General features: G+C 42.0%; 1 non-coding gene across 1 annotated transcript; it reads right to left on the bottom strand.

Annotated features, from left to right (window-relative positions):
* Positions 1–693: 693 nt before the first annotated feature.
* LOC119924454 lies at positions 694–831 on the bottom strand. Its single transcript, XR_005449167.1, has one exon. It is a non-coding gene; the product is annotated as a small nucleolar RNA SNORA7 (small nucleolar RNA).
* Positions 832–6,762: the final 5,931 nt, after the last annotated feature.

Genomic DNA, 6,762 nt, shown 5'->3' with positions numbered 1-6,762 from the left:
TAACGGTAGCCTAAAAACCCCAATATGGATCCGGACAGCTGACCAGATGTCTTGACTGACATTTTTAAACATGATTCAAGGGCGTCCCTACGGTATATAAATGCAAAGTATACATCTGTGTACTTGTTTTTTCCACTGGAAGTGGAAAGTGTAGATGTAGATGCTTCAACTGTAGCTAGTGATTCCCGGGAAAGCCGGGAAATGCTGAACCCATGACCTGCAAGGGAAAGAGCCGAAGAAGCCCCTCTTGAGTTAGAGAATATTTGGTGTCCTCCTTAAGGAAGTTCCTTAAGGGAATGAAGAGTGGAGACAGATCTTCTTTGATGGGAGCCTATTCCCCCATAGCATTGAGCTTTCTGGGGTTCTCCAAAGAGGCAGGGTCTTGTGGCAAATCCAGTTTTTTGGGGTTTTTTTAATGGGTTTTTTTAGCCATTGCTATGTGTCAAGCACTGTTCTAAGCACTGGGGTGTTGTCTTATGCCGTCGAGTCACTTCCGACCCATAGCGACACCACGGACACCTCTGTCCCAGAATATCCCGCTCTCCTTCTGCAATCATTCTGGTATTGTGTCCACAGAGTTTTCTTGGTAAAAATACAGAGGTTGCTTACCATTGCCTTCTTCCACGCAGAAAACTTGAATCTCTGCCCTCGACTTTCTCCCATGCCGCTGCTGCCTAGCGTGGGTGAGTTTTGACTTGTAGCAGACTGCCTTCTACTCACTAGCCACTGCCCAAGCTGGGAATAGAATGGGTATGCCTCTACTTGACTCTCCCTCCCTTAGCTAAGACTGGTAGAGTACTGGAAACTCTCCAGGTGCTACCCTAAGATGGGGAGCGCTGGGGTAGGTACAACTTAATAGGTATGACACAGTCCCTGTCCTGCAAAGGGCTCACAGTCTAAGTAGGAAGGAGAACATTTATCCCCATTTTAGAGTTGAGGAAACTGAGGCACAGAGAAGTTAAGCAGCTTACCCAAGATCACACTGCAAGCAATTGGCACAACGAGGATTAGAAACCAGGTCCATCTGACACCCAGGGCGTGCCCTCTCCACTAGGCCAGGCTGATTGGCGAACCTGAACCAGACTTCCTCAACTGGCATGCCGGTGACTCTGAAGCCCTTCCGTTATGCAATGTCTTTGGGATGTAGTCCCGGTTAAGAGGGGTGCAGAGGGAATCGGGTCTGAAGAGAAGAGCAAATTAAAAAATCCCATTTCAATCAAAGGCATGTCAGAGTTGGAGATGAAACCGAATGTTCAATTAAAATCTCAAAAGTGAAAGCAAGTGTGGGGTTTTGTGTCCTACGGTATGGTGAGAGCTGAATGGCCTCAATACTTTACACTTTCACTTTCAATCAGAAGTGATTCTTCACGACAAGGTTTTCCTTCATTTCACGCTAACTCATTTTAAAGCTGGTTGGACTTTAGCCATAGTCTCAGTTTTCTCTAGCCCTGGAGCCCTGAACCAGACTTCCTCAACTGGCATGCCGGTGACTCTGAAGCCCTTCCGTTATGCAATGTCTTTGGGATGTAGTCCCGGTTAAGAGGGGTGCAGAGGGAATCGGGTCTGAAGAGAAGAGCAAATTAAAAAATCCCATTTCAATCAAAGGCATGTCAGAGTTGGAGATGAAACCGAATGTTCAATTAAAATCTCAAAAGTGAAAGCAAGTGTGGGGTTTTGTGTCCTACGGTATGGTGAGAGCTGAATGGCCTCAATACTTTACACTTTCACTTTCAATCAGAAGTGATTCTTCACGACAAGGTTTTCCTTCATTTCACGCTAACTCATTTTAAAGCTGGTTGGACTTTAGCCATAGTCTCAGTTTTCTCTAGCCCTGGAGCCCTGAGTAGAACTCTGTGTACCGTCTCTTTTCCTGGAGAACAACGGAGGGATAGTACCACCAGTGCTGGAACGAAAGCATTTAACCAGAGACTGGTTAGCTTTCAGCCAGTGTTTGTTTGGTCCTGGGGAAATGTAAATTTGTGTTTGTGAATGTACGCAGGCTGTTGAACAGAATCTAATTGTTTCAGTCCTAAGCATCTTTCCTTTTATTATTAACCGGTTTGAATCACATTTAGAAACAGATCTCTTTAAACACAATCAAAATTTGCGTTGCATCAGGTAAAGCCACTGATTTAAAGAATAAAGCCAGACTTCTCGGAGGATATTCTTTCAATATCTCTATGCACCTATATTCTTTTAGTGCTGCTATTGGTCTGCACAGCCTTTGTCTTTGTTGATCAATCAATTAATCATATTCATTGAATGCTTACTATGTGCAGAGCGGTGAACTAGGCACTTGGCACATACAATGCAGTAGAGTTGGTAGACACAATCTGCGACCACAGGAGCTTACGCTCTAAAGGGTCAGACAGACATTAAAATGAAAACAGCTAGAAGAAATGGCAGGGTCTGGAGATATGTACATAAGTGCTATGGGGTGAATAAGAAGTGCTTAAAGGGTGCAGATCGAAGGGCACAAGCAACACAGAAAGGAGGGTGGTTGGGGAAATGAGGACTTATTCGGGGAGGCCTCTTGGAGGAGGTGTGATTTTAGCAGGGTTTTGAAGAAGAAGAGGGTGGCGGTTGAATGCATGTGTAGATGAAAAGGCCAATCTCTCCCTCTCACTCACTCTCCCGGCCACATTGGGCACACAAAAGTCTGTTCCTTGACCCATTGTCGAGCTCTGTTTTTGCAGCCCCCTGTGCTGTTTTTCTCTATTGCCTCCTTGTCTCTCCTTCCATACTAGCTGCTGCATGTGAGATGGAATATTAGTGAGTATACAACATCTTCACATAATCTAGAGGTTTTCCAGTACTAACATCTCACACAAAATTCCAAATTCCAAATATCTATTGAGATTAATAAAGTGGTTTTTTTCACTACTATTTTAGAATGCCTTTCTTGGACCTTGGAATCTTTAATTATGAAAATTCTGAAGTTGCATTGCTAAAATTATTCCTTTAGTTTGACTTTGTCCATCGGCTGATGCAGGGCTCGTTCGCATGACGCAGAATGGCGTGATCAAGAAATGGACAGGACCGGTGTTTAGTGCTGATCTGAACTGGCCAGTTACATTCGGTCCCAACCCCAAATTCTCAGACATCTGCCTTACGTGTCCTACATTTACAAAGGCAGTTTAAAGAAGGAATTCAGATTGACACCCTCACCCTAGCCTCCCCCCTCCACAAAGTTTAGAAGAACACACTTGCACTGACACGTACTCCTGCAAAATGCATACGTGACAGAAGTTTACTTGCAAACACATGAACACACTAATTCTTTGTGGGTGTTGGCACAAGTAAATATATGCAGTAGATCGGTAAAAATAATACCAGGTGCACTAAAGGGAAAGCTGCTAACAGCATTCTCTGTACTATTTACTAGATGCATGTACTAGCTGCATGTTCTAAATGATAGTATTTCTTTATTCCCTCCTTTGCCCCCAACAACTTCGATCTGGGTGATTAAAGGAAAAACGTGAATGCACCTAGACCCTACCTGCCAATCTTGTTGTTTCATTTTACTATGGGATCTGCATTTCCACAGAACCTTTTTAGATGCTTTCCAAGTAGCTCGTTTTCGGCAAGAAGTATATCTGCTAATTCTGTTGTATTGTAACAATAATAATAATAATGGCATGTGTTACACACTTGGCATGTGCCAGGCATTGTACTAAGCACTGGGGTTGATACAAAAGAATCACGTTGGACACTGTCCCTGTTCCCTGTGGGACTCACAGTCTCAATCCCCATTTTACAGATCAGGTAACTGAGGCATGGAGAAGTGAAGTGACTTGCCCAAGGTCAAACAGCAGACATATGGTGGAGCCGGGATTAGAACCCATGACCTTCTGACTCCCAGGGTTGTGCTCTATCCACTATGCCAGCCTTGCTGCTTCTCGTTGTACTCTCCTAAGCACTTAGTGCAGTGCTCTGTAAATAGTAAATGCTCAATAAATCATCATCATCATCAATCGTATTTATTGAGCGCTTACTATGTGCAGAGCACTGTACTAAGCGCTTGGGAAGTACAAATTGGCAACACATAGAGACAGTCCCTACCCAACAGTGGGCTCACAGTCTAAAAGGGGGAGACAGAGAACAAAACCAAACATACCAACAAAATAAAATAGGATAGATATGTACAAGTAAATAAATATGATTGATTGTTGAACCTTTTGTCCACCAGCCTATATTAAGGAACAATGAATTATCTCTCCGTGTCCCATATCATGCACCAAACATGTCATAGGTAAGCACTTCTCTAGACTGTAAGCCTTTTATGGGCGGGGAACACGTTCTCTAATTCTGTTGTACTCTCCCAAGCACTTAGTTCAGTGCTCCGCACACAGTAAGTGCTCAATAAATACCATTGATTGATATTATGTTTCTCCTACTAGCATGGTATGAATAGGATTTGGCATGCTTTCCCATTACTGTTGAAAAACATAAGTATAGCAAAATCAGTCATAGTAATTTAGCCCTAGGCTTATTATCATGTTTAAAGTGACTTGCAGGCTAAGGTAGAACATGTTCTCAGTCAGGGTGAGGAATTGCAAATGTATTGTAGTTTCACTTGTCTTTTACCTTCCTAGACTTTGTTTGATTCTTTGGAATCCGTCTGTCAGACATGATGTCATTTTTCTTGGGGACTAGCAGGATTTATTTTACACCAGATTGTCTTGCAGGGAACACCATCTTTTCTAAAAACATCAGAGAATGGTTGTGTATTATATTTATTTTTATATGACCCATGTGCTAAGAATTTTAGTAACTTCCAAGTTCTTTGCCAAGCCATTTATGCATCTTCGAAAATTCTAAAGGATAAAGAATTGACCAAAGGCAAAAATAGTGTTCTAATAGAATGTCCCTTCAAAATAGACTCGTGTGTACAATGGAGGTAATCTAAGCTGCATTTGTGTTTATTTGATAAATACAGATCGAGGAAGAAGTATGAACACTGTATCACACTATAAGTCAGTTGTCAAAAGTAGCATGCTATGGAGATCACTTAATCACATAACACCTGAGGTTACCTTGGTATTCTTTAGTCAGGTCTGAGCTGTTAATAATAGGAATTGTGGCATTTCTTAAATGCTTATGTTGTGCGAAGCACTTGCTAAATGATGGGGCCTTAGTTCAAACACAGTCCCTGTCTCCTAAGGGACTCGCAGTTCAAGGGGAAGGGAGAACAGATATTTAATCCCCATTTAATAGATGAGGAAGCTGAGGCGAGGAGAAGTTAAGTGACTTTCCCGAGGTCACACAACAGTAAAACGGCAAAGTTGGGCTTAGAATTCAGGTTTTCTGACTCTCAGTCCTGCCCTTTTCCACTAGGTCATGCTGCTTAATATAGCTATCTTTTCTCTCTCTTATGCCAGATAAAGATGCCCCTCCAAATCAGTTTGTCTTCATAATGCGAGGAAAACAAGCACTGGAGGTGAAATATGGGATGTGGGACTTTAATTCGAGATTGGGAATGCTGTGCCCTGCTTAAGTTTTGTGCTTTTAAAGCAATTAATTGTGCACCTTGATGCTGGAAGGATTGCTCTCTGACCACTACTGTGATACAGGATGACTCAAATATACATAAATATCAGGAAATTAGAAGTAAACTTTAAATGGATTTAGGTTATATGAGAGCCAACCGCACACAAATTACTAATCTATTCAAAGTAATTTATCAAACGATTATATTTTGTTTTGCTATGTTGAAATTCCTGAAAATTTAATAATAACATACTTTCAGGAAATTGCATTAGCAGAGACCATTAATAAGTTAGACCTACAGCAGCGTGTGGGTGTAAAACATTGCCATTAGCGATGTACAGCCAAGTGTATATGTTGCCAACTTGTACTTCCCAAGCGCTTAGTACAGTGCTCTGCACACAGTAAGCGCTCAATAAATACGATTGATGATGATGATGAAGTGGAAGCATTGGTTATCACTTTAGCTGAATTTAACAAATTAATCTGTGATAATACTGAAGGGCAGAGTCTTCAAATGGACAGAGAACTGTTGAATTATGAGTTTCCAGTCCCAAGATTGCTGTTTCATAATTTGCATGGGAAGGACATAATAATAATAATGATGGCATTTGTTAAGCGTTTACTATGTGCAAAGCACTGTTCTAAGCGCTGGGGAGGATACAAAGTGATCAGGTTGGCCCACGAGGGGCTCACAATCTTAATCTCCATTTTATAGATGAGGGAACTGAGGCTCAGAGAAGTTAAGTGACTTGCCCAAGGTCACACAGCTGACAGTTGGCAGAGATGGGGTTTGAACCCATGACCTCTGACTCCCAAGCCCATGCTCTTCCCATTGAGCCATGCTGCTTCTCTTGAGCCACTGCTTCTTCTAATGGGGTCCCCCTACAGCAACTCAACATTTTGAGAAGAATTAAGCCACTACAAAAGGGTGTGGTTAGGGTTTTTGTTGTTGTTGTTGTTTTTCTTTTCAGATTTTTTTTTTTCAGGTCGCCCCAGCAAACGTTTCAACCAACTGTTCGTTTCAAACGAATATGTTTTGACACATTGAGAAGAAATTTTCTGCCAAAAAGTCAATAGCCTAAATATAAATGATGTCTACAGTGACAGCCTGAAAGCAACCAGTAGTGGACAAGGACCACGACTTTCTGGCCCTGGCCTTTTAAAGTACTGAAGAATAGGTTCTGAAGGCCAGGTATTAAAGATAAGACAGGTGCAGAGTAATGCCCCTCCTTAATTTCTTACAGATTCTTCATCTTTAGTACCATTTTGTGG

This window comes from Tachyglossus aculeatus, chromosome 2 (genome assembly GCF_015852505.1).
Source record: "Tachyglossus aculeatus isolate mTacAcu1 chromosome 2, mTacAcu1.pri, whole genome shotgun sequence".
Taxonomy (NCBI): Eukaryota; Metazoa; Chordata; class Mammalia; order Monotremata; family Tachyglossidae; genus Tachyglossus; species Tachyglossus aculeatus.
This window is presented reverse-complemented; position numbering and strand designations above follow the sequence as displayed.